A 17,519-nucleotide genomic window follows, 5' to 3' on the forward strand; every position below is an offset into this window, starting at 1 on the left:
TGGTGTGTATACTCACCGGCCTGTCTTGGAACTGCACATTACACCATCGCTTCAGGAGTTACACTGGTTTCCAGTGTATTTCCAAATGCAGTTCAAAGTGCTGGTTGCTTCCTTCAAAGCTGCATATGGCTTGGGGCCTGGGTGTCTAAGAGACCACCTTCCCAAAATAGTCTTTCCCCTTCCAACCCGGATGGCCAGAGCTCACCAGCCAAGATGCGCGGTGGGAAAAGGCCCAATGTTGGGTGTTCTCTGGGGCAACTCCCTCCTATGGAACATCATCGTTTTCTGTCCACATGACCTCTATACACATTCTTTGTTACAATTTTGCATTCCACAAGCAGAATTTACCCTATAAAATACCATAAATATTGTTCTTGGGAGAATATAATAGTGTCTCTTTGAAGCCTCGTGTTATTCAATCTATAAATAAAAAAAACAAAACTGAAAAGTAGATCATTACTGTTCCAGCTGTAGCTAAAAACGCTGCATCTATAAAAATGACTGACTCATAATCACTGATTAAGTTCACTGCTAAGCAGAAATTTGAACTCGGATTTCTAAAGTCAAAAATTCTCTTATAACTAGTTTTGGCGTATCATACAACAATTCTCACATTACTTTTTTCATTATGGAATATCTATACAGGAGTTTCTTTGTTTTACTATGGGGGGGGGGTTTGCACAAAATAAGAAAGTTCTTATAAATATATAATGCAAAATTAGAAGAATGGATCAAGCTAAGGACACCCCTCCCCCACATATTTGTTCTTTTCTACAATTGACGGGTTACTTTGTCTTTTGCATATACAAAATTTGCCACCTGCCATATCTGACACTAAAAGCTCCCTCCAAGACTCATTTACTCACGGGAAAAGATCAGACTGAAACGCAGTTTCTAGAATTTTAGTGTATGGATTTGTGTAGCTGCATTAACAAGCATGAAGCTACTTATTTAAAATACTCCCACATTAATGAAAAGGGTTTTAGAAAAAGATCCATTTTCATACTTTTTTGTACCGTATAATTATGTTATGTTTTTTCTGCAAATGCACGTTTATTTTTGGTCTAGTGTGTTTCAAACAGCACATCAGCTGAGAGGATTAAATTGTAGCTTCACACTGTTGATTTGCCACACATTTGGATTTACTGCATATTCGATCGTTCACCCTTTTTCTAGTCTAGTTTTACACTAGACTCCACAGTGTGTTTTAATCTGTTTGTCCATAGTATTGCTTTTCTCAAATCAATATAGCAAATCTAATATGGAGCATTCACCGGATCCTCTCCATGCAGCACAAAACCATCCGGCTTTATAAGTTGTGATGTGAGACATTTTTCTTACTGAGACTTTTTAAGGGAGGGGGGAAAAAAACCAAGAATCTCTCCCACCCCCAGGCTGCAAATTGCTTGATTATATGAGAGGTCTATTTCTAGGCAGCCCCCATGGTGGAGAAATGTTGAGTGCTCTCTGGAGCAGGCTTCACAGTAGCAAAACATATCAAAATAATGTTCATTGTGTACAATATATTACCTTAGAATTAGCCATACTGTCTTTAGACCGTGACTGAACATTAAACCCCTTTAAGTCCCGCTGGTTCCACTGAAAGTACTAAGTAAATGCTTAAGCATTTTACATGCTATTTTATATGCACATATCTGGAAGTAAGTTCTAATCAAACATAATTAAGCAAACCCCTAAGTATATATGCACTGCACAGAGTCAGTGAAATCAGTGGGATTTAAAATCTCTGTTCTGGCTTGTTCCTGCACTTCATGTCTGAATAATATGGTTAAATGAGAAATGAAGCAAGAGTCACCCTCTTAGCCTGTGCCTCTGTTTTCAGTGCAGTGATTGTACGTACGCATATTTGTAGGACTCGACCCTTTTTTCTTCTCGCTGTATGGGAGACACTGTTCTACCTTTTTGTTCATTTACATGTAAGAAGCTGTGCTTTGTTCTGAAACTTATTTTCTTTCATTTCTATTCTGATGCTTTTTCCTTAAATAGTGATTATGAAAAAGATGCACTGAGCTCTGTGTACTGTATGTCTGTCCCAGTCACATAGGCAAAGGAATTACACATAAGCTATTTCCAGGCAGAAAATGTTCTTAGACCTTTCTCTATAGATGCCAATTAGAAGATTAACGTCTTTTTTTCTCTCCCTCCCCCCACCTTTTCCATTAAATAGTCACACAAAAGCCGAGCTGACAAATTGCTCTCTCCATGGTGTTACACAAAGACAGACAATAGATGATCATCATTTACTATACTCAAATTCTATTAATCAGAGATTAATGAGAACATGTCTAGTAGGGGAAAAATTACCAGAATGTGGGCATATACTCATGGAACATCTGCTCTAGCTTTACCTTTAATGTCATGTCATCTTTTATCATCCTGGAATAATGTTTGCTCCAGAAACATAATTAAGATAATGGGAACCTCCCTTTAACAATAATCTGGCTTCAGGGAAATTTGTATTTCTTGGGCAGTTCATTTAAAAAAAAAAATCTTAGTTTTCCATAATTACTTATTAGTGGATTTAATATGAGAATTGTAGTTATTATTTTGTGCAGGAAAAAAGCCCCCAAAGCTGTGACAATTATCCTTATTATAATCAAGGGTTGGTATTACTACAAAATGGAGATATTGATGTAAGAACAAACAGCAAATTTTGGAGGTTTTACTTCATGTTCAGGAAATTATGATGAACTGTAAGCTTTGAACAAAAAATGGGAATGTATTTTTAGACCATGGAACTTGGGGATTTTCCTATGTAGGAAGTTTTTATTATATCCGAAGCATACATTCTTGTGATTCTAAGAAATAATATTTTTTCTATTAGTGATCACATTTCTATTATTCACATTTATTGTTAGTTATAATACATTCAGTATTAATAATACTAGTACTAGTATTATCAGTGAAATTATCTTTTCCTACATATACTCATTTTAAATATTACCATTGCATAGTTCAGATCTTACATTCCCCCTTTAAAAAAAAAACCTCTTCTGAACAAAAATACCACTTCAACAAAATATACACATTTTCCTAGCAATGGGGCATGGGAAGGAAATTTAAAAGGAACATACAAAGTGACCCTAAATCACCCACTTGCCTTTAATATCTGAAATTGAAAATTTGGGTTGAAGTAATTAGTCTTTTTTTTAGGGGGGGCATCTCCTAATGCTGTTATTCCTCAGCATGGCAGAATCTCTTGCCAGAATAAACAATAAAGCAATTACATCTGTAGTCAGCCAATATCTAAGGAGGATTGCAATCTATACGTTTTATGTGCTTTAAATTGGCCTTGCTTCCTAATGGCCTGGGTAGATGTTTGTCACTGTTGGAGAGCTGTTGTGATTAGTGTGCACAAGGCTAGCTTCCAAGATTAGCCGTGATCTAAATTTGTGATTAAGCTGCGATTCAGCACCACACAGATCAGAACAGCTCCCGCAATCCAGTGCAGCCAAGGAGAGGATGGGGAAAAGAGATTGCAAAAAGCTTCTTAATTAATTTTTAATTATTGCTAATTAGAAATGCTCTGCTTTTTTAACATCCTAATGGAGAAAAGCAAGAGTGATTCTTGTCTTTTTTTGTAAAAAAAAGATTCCATTAATTAGTTTCTCAATGAGAGATTCACAAGAGGGAGGTCAGGCTTTGGGATGTTTCAAGAATCATATCCAAATGAATTGAACAGCTTCTGTACATATATCACTAAATTAGAGGTTAATTATACTCAGCCACCCAAGGGATCCCCTAACCACATATAGAACAATAGCTTTTGGCTGAGAAGTATCTAAAAGTGGAGCCTTGGGCATTATGCAAAGCACATGCTGTACTAATGAGCTATAGATACTTCATAAGCTACAGAAAGGAAGCATTGCACAAAGGGATTCATCTCTCTCTCTCACTGTTTATTCACTACTTCCATTTATTTGGAGCAGCAATGCTTGATGCCACAGACCTCTTGCCATTATTTCAGGAGATCTTTTCAGCAATACCACCAGAACCTGACGAGTGCCTGATAGCAGACGTACACACTTCAGATGCGGTATCTCATATTCCCATCCCCTTTTACATTTTACCTGAGGGTGGAGAAATGAATTGGGTACATGTGTACACAGATGCACATATGTACACCTAGGCCGGGCACACATAGCACATTAAGCCATGGTTTTCTGAATAAGTCACAATGAAATAAGCCATTAAGTTTATACATCATGCTGAACTATAACTGTGTTTTCAAATCACAATGGCAGAGTTGACACAACCAAGTAAACCAAAAATAAACAAATGACATTATGGTTTAGTTAGATTTACAGTTTCAGGCCCTCACATGTAGATCACAGGGTATGGCAGAATACATTCAGTATTATGCTATCAGTTTATGAATCAGTTGTAATCTATAAAGAAAATTTGTGGACAGTTAGTACATTTTTTTAATCATTTCATGTACATGTCACTTTACTTCTATTACAGAACTCAAGCTGGTGTACATGTACAGCTCAGCTAGTATCTAGTCTAAATATTCTCCAGACTGGACCTGACCTTCGGCAAGGTAATGTGTTATATTCCTGTAGTTCAGGTTGTAGACCTCACCAGCAAAACTAATGATCATACTGGATGAGTTGATGGGATTTGTAATCCTGACACACATGAAATGTGTCTAGTTGGATGATGTGCTAGCAAATACATATGTCAAATAATTGTAGCACATGGTCTTATGTATGTCACAGTTCCACTTATTCTAAATTACTATCCTCATTCATGTCCCAGCCTTTCTTTGATTATGAAACTCACACAATGTGCACAAGGTTCCCAGACCTATTTATATTCAGCAAAATAATTTTCAAACCTTTCTCTATTTGACTCTGCTCAGTCTGGAAAACAAGATTAGTGTGGTAGAGAAACCCTTTTTCATTTTAACTGTAGTTTTGTTTTCATTGTATTTTTGTACAGATCAATCACTATATGCTCCCATTTTTTTCCTTCATGCATCTGTAAGGCATTACAGGACAATCCTACATACACTTTTTCAGAATTAAGTTTTGTTAAGTTCAATTGGGCTTATTTTGCTAGGTAAATGTAAATTTAATGTAAATTTAAATGTAAATGTAAACTCTAAATTAACAGCACGAGGAAAACAAGTTTCATTTTGCATCCCCCTTTATTTGGAAACCAAAAGATGAAAACCTGTGCAAGAAACAAAGGAGGATCCTCTCTATCCAGTCAACCATTACTAATCATTGAAAGCCCTTAAATACTTCCCATGGAAAGTCCCATTTATTCCAAATTATCATTCTCATCCATTTCCCAACCTCTCTTTAATTATGGAACTCAGGCAATGTACATAAGATTCCCAGACCTATTTATTATTCAGCAAGATAGTTTCTCTATTTGACTTTGTTTCATTTCTCTGTAGGACTATGGGTGAACAAAAACAGCCCTTTAGGAACAACATATCTGCATTCACAAAATGTAATTCCCCAATTTAATCGATTAACTCAATTTCCTGAGTTTGCACAATATGCTTAACCATAGATTGTAATGTGCGTTGATTTGTACAAGAGGCTAGGTTAAAATGTGGCTAGTTTGTAATGTGGTGTGTTATAAGAACATCACTAGAGAGGGGTTAGACAGGAATCTAGATTAAGCATGAACAATTAAAACGGTATACCAGGTGAAAGTAAAAAATGGGCAAATTTTCAATGCAGTGATTAGACATTACAGGTTTTTTTTTTCCTGATAAAATTTGTGGGTCTGGTCGCCTGACAGATTTTAACATCCATTATGTTGACATTAATTTCACAGTATTTATTTCATTTATTTTCCCATCTTTTCACAGGCAGGACATAAAACAATATCCACCTAAACATCTCTGTCTTCAGTGCAGAAAGAAGAAATTCATTCTAATCACTTAAGTAGGAACAAGAGGAGATGGAAAGCAGGTACCATTAGCATTGAGAAAATTAACGAAATCTGTTTAACAATTGAAAACATTTACAACTTTTAAATTACATTTGAAATGTCAATTTAATTTCATAATTTGTTTCCTAGTTAATAATGTTAAAAGCCATGCTGTTACAAATCCCTGAGTTAATTACAGTAAAATCCACCAAATCAAATTAAATGGCTGGAATCAATAGTGGTTATCCACCAGCTATCCCTTATGACAATCATGCAATTCTTTTGACGTATATTTCCAACATGCCTTACTTTTATCACCTTCCCCAACTTCAAGTGAGATCAATGTATGTTAATTCACACCTGTTAACTGTAGCATTTTCCCCCTTCACTAACCCTCTAAATTTGATGGTAACATGTGTCAGCAACTGTTTCATCTAATTTTTGAAAAAAGGTAGCAAGACATTTCTCACATATCAGTTTTGAGGACAAAACCTGACAACAGGAAACAGTGCATAAATATCTTTTTCAAATGGCCTTCACCGTATTTTAACTGCAATTAATGTTAAAATCTGTGATATGTTACATTTTTAAAATATTTACACTAGGATTTAAAGTGAAAGAGTTGAATGAAGTGAATTGGATGGACCCCACTCTGCTGTTGTATAGAAGAGCCTTGAAGATCCAGGCCTTTGGCGAGGGAAAGTGAGACCCCTCACTTCATTCCATCCGGTCTGTTGTTCGTGCCTTTTGTCCTTTTATTGGTTGGGAGTTGGGTGACATACAAGTTTAATAAATAATAATAATAATAATAATAATAATAATAATTATTATTATTATTATTATTATTATTATTATTATTATTCACTTGTTTCACATATTTTCAGACCATAAGAATAAAGGAGGCAGGTCAGATTATTTGTCCATCTAAGCCAAAATGGCCTTACTCCGTTTGCCAAAGTTACAAGAAGTTGATTGCTTGCTAATCGAGCCTTTATTGGAGATACTGGGTAAATAAGTTGAAACCTTTCTGTTCCAGTTGAAGCTAGTTGCCAAAAGCTCTTTTGAAATTATGGAACTGAACCCTATAACAAGCACTGTCAGAAAGTGATACCCTGCTGCTGAAAAAGCAGCAATTTCAAATATGTATGCATTGTGATTAGCCATGATTTCTTTAACCATGACCTACTGAATAAACTAAAATTGACTTAATTGACACAACACACTAAATGAAGGTTGTATAACTTTCAACAACTTGAGAGCCACACCATTTTGTCTCTATGTCAAGGACTACACTTCAAAAGTGAGCAGATCTAAGGTTCATTTTTGGAGAAGGGTTCAGGTATTTTAAGTGATGAAATGGGTGCCTGAAGTACCTTCAAGCCTCAAGAAACCCATTTTCCTCCTTAATTCCACCCCCGCACACACAAAAGCTCCAGAAATATTCAAAGGAAGGTGCAGGTATTTGGCCCCATCCAAATATTTGGGAGTGAAGGACATAAATGGAGCAGCAGAAGTAACTCTCCTTTATAGCAACTCCTGCACCTTGTGATTGTGTGATTTTCCAGGAGGATAATGCTTGCTTAATTATAAACTGGCATTACATCACTTTCAAACACTGGACTATGAATAAAATAAATTTATCTACCATAATCCATGATATCAAATTGTGGTTAAGGCAGTTACCCACAGTCTGATTTGTGGTCTGGGTTTGCACATTATGTTAAACTAAGTGATTCACTGGGTGAACCAGACGTAAAACTCCACAAATATAACTTGTTTCAGCCAATCCTATTCTGAAGCCAGCCCTGGCAGGAGGGCAGCAGGGCTGTTCCATTTACAGTATCTGCTGAGAAACTGTTGACTCTCCCCTTCCACAACTTTGTGTTGGAGAAGTGCCTGAGTTTGTCCGTCCATCCCAGTCCTTTGGTGTTCTGTCTTGTAGATTTCAAGCCTGAGGGCAAGTCCTACTTGAAGAATTTTACTGCTTGGGCTGAAAGATAAAACAATGCTTCCCCCATTCTGTAGGCTCCTGGCACTTGAATCTTACTTACTAGCAAGACAACACCATTCTCTGCTGCTCCTGAAGGAGCCAAAGGCAACCCCTTGTCCCCTCTTCTCTTCCTGTGCCTCAGGGTCCAGCCCCTGAGATGTCTATCTCACCTTAAAACACTGGCTCTTTCCTGTTGCCCACCAATCAGACAGTCAACCCAGGGATAGAAGCTCAAGATGGCCATGACCATAAGATTGCAGTCCATCCCTTTTTACACAACAGACGCAAGAAGTGGTTGTGGCTGCCATCCTGACTTTTTTGCTCACCTCTCCTGTGGATGCTGCTCTCCAGAAAATCTTGTTTTGGTTGGTAGTATCAAAACAGGTTTTTAATGGGTAATAAGTCATTATGCAAATAATATGGCTCATTATTAGCAAAAATCCAAATTTAGTTATCATTGGAAACAGTATGTATGGGTTTTGTTCCTTTTATCCCTGATACTTTTATCACACCCATAAAACACTAAGCTATTGCCAGAGAACTCTGAAAATAATTGACCCCTGACAACACTCACCATGTCATGTAATAAACTAGCAATGTAGTCTGTTTATCATAATTTCTAATGAAAGAAAAGCAATGTACCACAGTAAGGAAGTAAGTTCACTTTTGTAACAACTGAGGCAATTGATTCTTCAAAAATAAAGGTCTCATTGTATATTTGGCATGTAAGATTTTTCTTTTGAAAAATGGAATCTAAACATATGCAATGATGTTTTTCCTGTCGAGCGGTTACAGAGAAAGCTCAAGATGCGAAGAAAGATTCTAGGTGTACAATTCTGTAGCTTGATTATGCAGTCAAAGAACACCAGCTGGCTATTGGATAAATTCAGTCTCCTCAGAGCAGATGGGCTAGTAGGGCTGTTTGGGGTGTCGTTTGGGTTTTTGTTCTTTTGGGAGGTTTAACTCAGAATATGCAGAGATTTTAAGGAGATATGTGGCAGCTACGTTCTAGCCCTCTGCCCCCATTTGCTTTCCTTAGATTTGAATCTATGCCAACACTTCACCAATACTGTAATTTGATTTAATTTAATTTATTTAATTTAATGTATTTAATTATTTAAATCAAATACATAAATAAGTATTGAAGGAAGATACCTCAAACACTAGGGCTATGATTTTGTATGTATTTCGAGTGAGGAATACAATTGTACACCTAAATACACATGGACAGGATTGCACTGTGCCTTGTCCCACCAATACATATTATGGGTCCTTCTATTTTTGGCAATGTTCCCAACTTCCTAATATCACTCCTTCCAGATTTCTGAGATTACTATTTCCATCATCCCTAGCCAGCACATATAATCTAGCACACACAGAAGACTTCAAGTTGGGTATGGTAGGCTTAGTAAAATAGAGAAAATGGCTATTCTTAGCCCCAGTGCTCTCAAGATGTACTGGATTTTCATTCCAATCATTCTGAACCAACTTAGTCTTTGGCTGTGAGAGATCAGAATTATGAGAATGGAACTCATCTGTTGGGCACCAGGTTAGAGAAACAGAACCCAGGAAAGATGGGATGTCATAATCTAGAAGATTATTGAGGCCTGTTCATGTGTGCTACTGGTTCAAAGAGCCAGTACCAAACCTTGATTGATGTTCCAGAGTTCCTAGTAGTTTGGCTAACTACCCCAAATTTCCCATTGATTAGTTTGCAAACAGATTCTTCTTGTGTACCAATTGTGCCCTTTCTTAGATCAGGAGGCCCTTCTCATAGACACCCATGCCTTGGTCACCTCTCGTTTGGACTACTGTAATGTGCTGTAATGAGGCTACTCTTGAAGACCACTAAGAAGCTACAGCTGGTCCAAAATGTGGTGGTGCAAGTAGATATGTGTGGGTTCCTCAGTACGGCTATGCAATCCTTCTATTTCATGAGCTGTACTGGTTGCCAGTTGGCTTACTGGTACAACTGATGGTCTTCTATAAAGCCCTTCATGGCTTAAGATCTGATTATTTGCAGGACTGCCTCACTTAGACCATCCCATAAGAGTAGACAGAGTCAGCATACTCCAGGTCCTCTTAATTAAAGGTGTTGGTTATCACCTTTAAAGCCCTACATGGCATGGGACCAAGTTACCTAAGGGACCGCCTCTCCCCTATGACTTCAACCCATCCCACCTGATCACACAGAGAGGGCATGCTTTGGACCCCCTCAGTGAAAGAACTTCAATTAGCGGGGTCCAGAAGGCGGGCCTTCTCTGCGGTAGCCCCCACTCTTTGGAATATTCTGCCCCCGGAGGTGGTATTGGCCCCCTCATTCCTGGCCTTCCGTAAGGCTTTGAAGACCTGGTTCAGCCACTTGGCCTGGGGTGGGGAGGGAATACCTCAAGCATGGGGATGGCTACCCCATAGAGGCCTTCTGTCTTCAGCCTCAGATTTTTCATCTTCTTGGACTCTCCTTCCCCTTTTTAGTAATGTTTTTAACCGATGTTTTATGTATTTATATATATTTATGTTTTTAATGTTTGTTGTGAGTCACCCAGAGTTCCCCCATTGGGGGAAAATTTAATAAATAAATAAAATAAATAAAATAAAATAAAAATTAAGAAATGCCATCTTATGGAACCCAGAGGAGTACCTTGTCTGTTGCCATCACTGCCCTCTGGAACAATATTCCCCCTGAAATCCTCATGCCCCTGATTCTGCTGACCTTCAAGAAGGCCATAAAGACCTTGCTCTTCCGGCATGCCCTGGACTGCAAAATTTGTGAACTCGCTGAAACAGCTGGGTTTTTTTTTTAAGTTTTTGTATTCTCTAAGTGGTTATTTCTGTTCTTTTATTGTTATGCTGTGTTTTTAACTTTTGTTCTGCCTCAAATCACATGTCAATTAAACAGCGTCACAAATCAAATCAATAAATAAAGCCTACAATCCTATTATCTGGGAAATGTATATGTCTTTCTTTGGTATAACACTCTCCTGCAACTAATAGTCAAAGTCAAAGTAATCTTTATTGTCATTGTACTACTCATACAATGAAATTAAATGCCACCCCAGTGCAGCTTTAAAAATATAAAAACCATAGAACACATAAAACACATAAAACACAACCTTCACATTCCAATATTCACATTCCATATGCACAACCCCTGATGCTGATGCTGCATTAATACTGCACTATACAGTAGAGTTCAGTATAGTTGCAGCTCTGAGATAAAAGCTATTCTTCAGCCTATTTGTCCTTGTTTTTATTATCCTGTACCGTCTGCCAGATGGTAATAGTTCAAAAAAAGAATGTCCTGGGTGGGATGGATCCTTAAGATTGTTTTAAGCTTTCTTAAGGCAGCAGGAGCTGTAAAGTTCTTCCAAAGAGGGGAGAGGGCAGCCAATGATCCTCTGGGCAGTGGTGGTAACCCTCTGGAGCGCTTTCCTATCTGCCACTGTGCAGTTAGCAAACCATACACAGGTGCAATAGGTTAAAATGCTCTCTATAGTACAGCGGTAGAAGGTCACCAGCAGTTTTTCATTCAGTTGTTGTTTCCTGAGAAGTCTCAGGTAGTATAATCTCTGCTGTGCCCTCTTAACCAAGGCTGCAATATGAGGGCCCCAGATCAGGTCCTCCTTATTGGAGCAATAAAAAACAGCAAAACAGATAAAATCACAGTTAAAAATTAGCTTATACTGGTGAAATGCCTAGATAAATAAAAGCATATTCAACTTGGTGTCAAAATAACATCAAAATTAGTGGAACTAATCTCTCAGTGAAAGGGCTTTCCATAGACAGTTTGGTGCAACCAAGAATGCCTTCTCTATGGACCCAGAAATGGTGGGAGATCACCAAAAAATCCTCTAGTGACTACAGAAAAGCATGTGCATGTTCATGTTTTAACTTGTTTCCCAGGACCACCAGTGTTTTGAATTGGGCCAAAAAGTCATGCAATCATTTTTTCTGGTTCACATTTTAATCTAAGTTCAAGAAGAATGTCAAGACTTAAATAAATTGCATCTCCATTGAGGCACAGTTTAAGAACCTCTGAAGTTTTCCTTAGACAGGTTATTTGGTGTCTATAGCACTCTGCACCTTAGCTAAATGAATATTGGCCCCACCATCTCTGAGATGCAACATTAGATTAAAAGGAAAGCATAGGAATTCCATCTTTCCCAACATGTGTTGGCACCACATTTCCCAGAATTCCTAGCTATTAGCCTTACTCACCAGAAATCCTGAGATTTGAAGTCTTTGCATCTGGTGGACACCAGGTTTGGGAAAGTTAATACATTTATTAATGCAAAGCAGGCAATAAAATGATCAGAAACCAGCTAGTACTACAAACCAGCATGGAAATGTTATTATGGGAGGGAAATAGTAGATGAAGCCAAAGACAAGCAGCAGTTTATAGAGCCAGAGCTAACTAAGCTCCCTTTTTACTAATTATATTAATGCCACCCATGCCCCTGAGACTTCCAAGAATATAAGAGTAGAAAGTGGACTCTGTGATAAATGGCAGAGGTTAAGAGAAATTAATTCTTCTGAAGAGCTTGTGCATCTATTGTGCAGCAGCAGCAGGAAGACAGGCCTGGTGACATCATAGCCTAATGCCACATGATTTCACTACTTAATTCCCTCCATTCATCCCCCCCCCCCCATTCTCAATGCTAAAGACCTTTGCTTGGAAATGAGTCTCAGTGATTTCAGCGAAGCAGATTTCCAAGTAAGTGTGCTTAAGATGAGAATCACACATTTGTACTTTGGACTACAAATGCCCAGAAGCTGAATCAATTACTGATTAACAGACTAACTAATTGCCAGAAGATACCAAAAGATATCCTCACATAATGATGACTATGCAAAGGCAGTGCTATATAGAGGAAGAATCTGAGACCCATCTGAAGTCTATATGGATAGCAAGAAGGCAGGCAAATTCCTGCAGGGACTGCCTCATCAGGGAAGCAGAAGTTCCTGTGGCAGTCTGGAAAGTTCAGTGAGTCCAGATGTTGGGTCCTGGGAACAGCTGGTGCTGTACCCATAGACAGTTGGGTCTGCGGGTGCTGCCATCTAAAATCTGGTTGACTGCCATAGAGAAGAATCTGCTGAGGAACTGTGGTCATGGAGTGAAAGGAGTGGAAAGAATAATGGAAAAGGAGGAAGAAACAGAAGAGGAAAAAGATTGTAATGGGCTCTGAGAATAACCTTGAGAGACAGGAGGAAGAGCCACAGCCTCAACAATGGTCTGATAAGAGAAATCTGAGTACAAAGCAGGAATGGGGGTGGAGAAAACATCTAAGTCAACCCTCCCTAGTTCTCTGCAATGTAAAGGCAGGGGAGGGGAGAAGTGCTTTCAGACTTGTAAGATTCTGTTACTGTAACCTTACCATAAAGATAGTATTAGTATTAATGGTTGTGGTTTCCTGGCCTGGACTAACTTGAAGGGCTGACAAAGATGGTGCAGGGTGAAGCAGTATGGAAAAGCCAGAAAATGTATGGTATGCCTAGGAAAACTGGGCTTGGCCTTACTTCATCCAGGGCTAATTTGGTGAATGTTGGATTGATGACTAATACAATGAAGTAATACAATGAAGTAGGGAAGGACCGCTTTGCTCCCGGTGTGAAAGACAGGAAGCTGAGAAGAAAGGGGCCTTCTCTAGAGTGAGAAAACAGGGAGGGGGATCCACCAATTTTTTGACTCTAGTCCATGTGAAAGCTGTATGGGGGAATTTGAGGGGGAAGTGAAAATTAATATGCAGAAACTGGATGAGAAGGGGATGATGTCTTGATTGGACATAAAATGGGTTGGAATGTGGGCTTGTGCAACTGGGTCTTGCTGCCAAGTATAGGTGAATGTAGCCAAGTTTGAGCCTTGCTGGGGAGTTTGTTCCTATCTTGGGCAATAGGAAGAGGAACACTGACTGTCTAAGGGGAATAAAGTGGAGGATAATGGTGGTGATGGGAAAGGAGAAGTCTGGCTGGATGAGGAAAGTATCCCTCATAGATATCTGTCCAGCTGAGTCTCAGATAACACATCAATCTCAACCTCAAGATAGGGGAAGGGGCGTGTCCCTTTGTGAGAGTGGAGCAGAATGACAAGCTGGGTGTGTTGTCATTGTACTGTCTTCCCAGTATAGGAGCATCCCTATCTGAGCTGCTCAATCTTCTTACTTGGGTATTTATGGATTTTAACTTCCTTTCTCTTGTTGGAGGTGGCATAGGAATTCATGACTGCCAAGACAAACATGCACTTGTTTCAAGTTATCACTGGTCCAACCTACTGTATGTAGCCAGCCATATATTAGGTCCATTTCTCACCTTAGAGCAGATGAGACATGATCTGGTGCTAGGAAACATTTTGTGGACAGGTCACTTTCTTATGACCTTTGAGTTAACTGGAATAGCCCATCTCATCAAGCCTGATGAGGAGAAACAGGCTCAGACTTAACCCAGACAAGGCAGAGTGACTATTAATTTAGAAGCCTACTAATTCTGGAATGATATTGGTTTGGAAAAACTTCTTGATGGTAACATCTGCATAACAGTGTAATACTGTAACTATAGAGGTTGCGGGTCCTCCATCTCTGGATGTTTTTAAGAAGAGGTTGGACAGCCACTTCTCATGTATAGTTTAATTGATTTTCCTGCACATGGCAGACAGTTGGATTAGTTGAGCTTTATGCTTCCTTCCAAAGCTACAATTCTGTGTTACTATGGAATTAGGTTCCATCTGAAAGACCAGGCCTTCAGTCTGGGATCTTTCTGAAGTCATGGCTCCTGCTGTAAAAGCAGGTGGAGACTGCGGCCTTTACCCACCTTCAGTGGTGGCCTTTCCTCAGGCAGGATGCACTGAGGATGGTCATTTACAGTATGTCACCTCTTGTCTAGATGACTGCGTTTTGCCCTGCATGGAACTGCTCTTGAAGTCTTCTCAGAAACTTCAGCTGGTGCAAAATGCTCATGTAAGTACTGTACAGTCTCGATACTGCCACATACACCATTGTACAGGAGCTGCACTGGCTATCAGTGTGTTTCTGAGTGCTGTTCAAGGTGCTGCTTATCACCTGTGTGTGTGTGTGTGTGTCTTCGAGTCAGTGTTGACTCCTGGCAACTGCCTGGACTGTCCCTGCAGTTTTCTTGGCAAGATTTTTCGAAAGTGGTTTGCCCTTGTCCCCTTCCTAGGGCTGAGAGTGAGTGACCTGGCTTCATGCCTAAGGCAGAATTAGAATTCACAGTCTTCCAGTATCTAGCTTGGTGCCTTAACCACTATACCTAACTGGCTCTCACTTATCACCTATAAAGCTCTGTATGTCTCAGGGCCTGGATATATATGAGACTGTCTATCCCAGATAGATTCTTCCTGCTCAATCTGTGCAAAGAGCCTAACAGAGAATGCCTGCCAAAGGCTCCCACCTATTAAGAGATATGAGAGGAGGGGAGCACAGAGGCAGGCATTCTTAGTAGGGGCTCCTAGATTCCTAGTTAAAAGGCAAAAAACTGTTAGCCAAGTGCCAAGTGTTTGTCTTGTATTTAGAAAGTTTCAGATTTGACCCCTGCCATTTCTAGGTGGAGATGGAAAAATAGAGCCGTGATCTAACACAATATAAGGATGTTTCCATTGATCTTAACAGCCACAGGCACTGCTTTTGTCAGAACTGGCACCTTAGGGAGTGTTTTTAGAGCATTTTAGCTTTGAAAAAGATGGCTAGATGAAATCTTAAGAGAGGTTCATTTTGACTGTAGCACATAGACCTGCATGCACACAAGCACATGCCCCCCCCACTACAATACCAAGAAAACTAATTAGCAGTAGACACAGAAAAACAAAAGGAAATATTTCATAAAATACAGAATACATTAACTGAAGCCTTTGCCATATAATACTGAGAGAGCAATTTGCATGGGAAAAGGTAATTAGGGAAATGAATGAAGAGCATGGGTATTGAAAATAGGATATTTTGTCTGCAAGGCATGTCCTGTATTACTGTGGCATGTCTCCAGCCATCACAAGCACATCAGAAGCACCTTGCTGGAGCAGACTACAGTCCATGAAGGCTACCTACTTGCTTCTAACAGTGGTCAGCGAAATGCTTCTGGAAGGACCTCACATATTCTGTGTAGGGATCAGTCTTCTCCTGCTCTTGAAATATCATTCCCAAACTAGTTTTCTTTTTCCAACTATATATTAAGCCACAGTATGGTTACTTTGGTTTTGGCCTAGCATACTATGTGTCAGGCCTATGAGGCAGACCAGGCCATGAAATAAACTCCACAGAAGACTAAAGACTACTTTTATTGAGATTGGCTCTAGTAACATAATCTTACCAGTCTGATTGTTCCCCTCCGCTCTCTTTTACAACCATGCAGATTAGGGAGGTGTCTGTCTGAGACATTTGCATACACTTTCTACATGCTCCGTACTTCTTCCTCTTGTCTCTTTGGTAACACTTCTCCCCTCTCTCCCTCAAGGCCATCCTTTTCTCTCTCTACACTATGTGACCCACAACTGCAGTTTATAAACCATAGTTTATGCCTAAAAATCGATGGTTTCATGCAATGCTGAACATAGTTGTGGACAATCTACAGGTAGTCCTCGCTTAGCAACCACTCGTTCAGTGACTGTTTGAAGTTACGACAGTGCTAAATGAGCGGGACTTATGACCGGTTCTCGAAGTTGCAGCCATCGCAGTGTCCCCACAGTCACGTGATTGCAATTCAGGCACTTGGCACCGGCTTGTAATTATGATGGTTGCAGCATCCCGCGGTTGTGTGATCGCCATTTGCAACCTTCCCTGATAGCTTCCCACAAGCAAATTCAATGGGAAAGCTAGCAGGAGGTTGCAAGTTGCTCCTGCAGGTTGCTCCTGCTCCTGCCGCTTTTTCTTCTGAGGAACTCCCAGGTGGCATGGGGAACTCATACTCTGTAGCACCTGCCCATGGCACCCAGCTGCCTGTACTCCATAGTGCCTGCCCACGGTACCCACCCGCTCACCAGCCTGCTTGCCTGGGATGCAGTTTCAGTGGCGTAAGCAAGTGCTTCTGGATTCCCACCTCTTCCCACATCATGGTCATGTGAGGTCCTCACTTAACAACCTGTGTGGTCCTCGCTTGATGACAGCAACGGGGATTGCCAGGATTGCTGTCATTAAGCTATGCACTTTACAACCGCATTGCTTAGTAACAGAAATTCCAAACCCAACTGCCATCATAAACTGAGGACTACCTGTACCTTGTTAAAGTCATCAACAGTAACAAGCTGCCATTCTAACTTCATGTGGGGTAAAGAAGTCTATGGGTTGGGCAGTGTTGGGCTTCAGGGTTTAGTGACCATGGTTTCTAGACAACAGATTTCCTGATGTTTTGCCAGCAACTGCAGCTGGCATCTTTAGAGGCAAGGTGGTCTGCAGAATTCTGCGAGTTGAAGTCCATACATCTTAAAGTTGCCAAATTTGAAAAACACTGCTCTAGAAGACTCATTCCTTTCCTGCTGCAATGCCCAGATTGGTGGATGTCTGTCCTGCCAGCTGACGACATGGTGAAGACAGAGGGCAGCAAAGCAGGAGGACTAACTGGTGGTTTACATAAATAATCAGGATGACACCACTTGGCAGGGACTCAAGACAGACAC

The sequence above is a fragment of the Python bivittatus genome, unplaced genomic scaffold (assembly GCF_059951505.1).
Source record: "Python bivittatus isolate LINGU-HERP-01145 unplaced genomic scaffold, Pbiv_v1 ctg000480_np1212, whole genome shotgun sequence".
NCBI classification, from domain to species: Eukaryota; Metazoa; Chordata; class Lepidosauria; order Squamata; family Pythonidae; genus Python; species Python bivittatus.